This window comes from Haliaeetus leucocephalus, unplaced genomic scaffold (assembly GCF_000737465.1).
Source record: "Haliaeetus leucocephalus isolate CR32 unplaced genomic scaffold, Haliaeetus_leucocephalus-4.0 Scaffold336, whole genome shotgun sequence".
Classification (NCBI taxonomy): domain Eukaryota; kingdom Metazoa; phylum Chordata; class Aves; order Accipitriformes; family Accipitridae; genus Haliaeetus; species Haliaeetus leucocephalus.
This window is the reverse complement of record NW_010972772.1, coordinates 23799-24036: the sequence shown is the minus strand read 5'-3', so window position 1 is coordinate 24036 and position 238 is coordinate 23799. Positions and strand designations below refer to the sequence as shown.

The window sequence follows — 238 nt, the reverse complement described above, 5'->3', positions numbered from 1 at the left end:
CCCCTCCCGGCAGCACAGCGTGGGCAGAGCCGAAAGGTGCTTAGAGCCGAGCGGGGTCGAGCGGGGCCGTGGGCTCTAATCCCCGCACCCCGTGGGTGCTCGGCTGGCTGGGTGCAGGGCAGGATGCCGGCATCTTCTGCCGACACCCCCTGGCAGCCCCCCCACCTCTCTGTCCTGGCATCAGGTCCTGCCCAGCGGCCCCACAGCGGTGCCCCCAAGATGGTGAGTGTGTCTCCAG

The 238-nt window shown here is 70.6% G+C and overlaps 1 protein-coding gene across 1 annotated transcript in view; it reads right to left on the bottom strand.

The window, feature by feature from the left end:
• MARS (methionyl-tRNA synthetase) overlaps positions 1–238 on the bottom strand; it is a 6883-nt gene that overhangs the window by 6022 nt on the left and 623 nt on the right. The gene's annotated exons all lie outside the window — the stretch shown is intronic.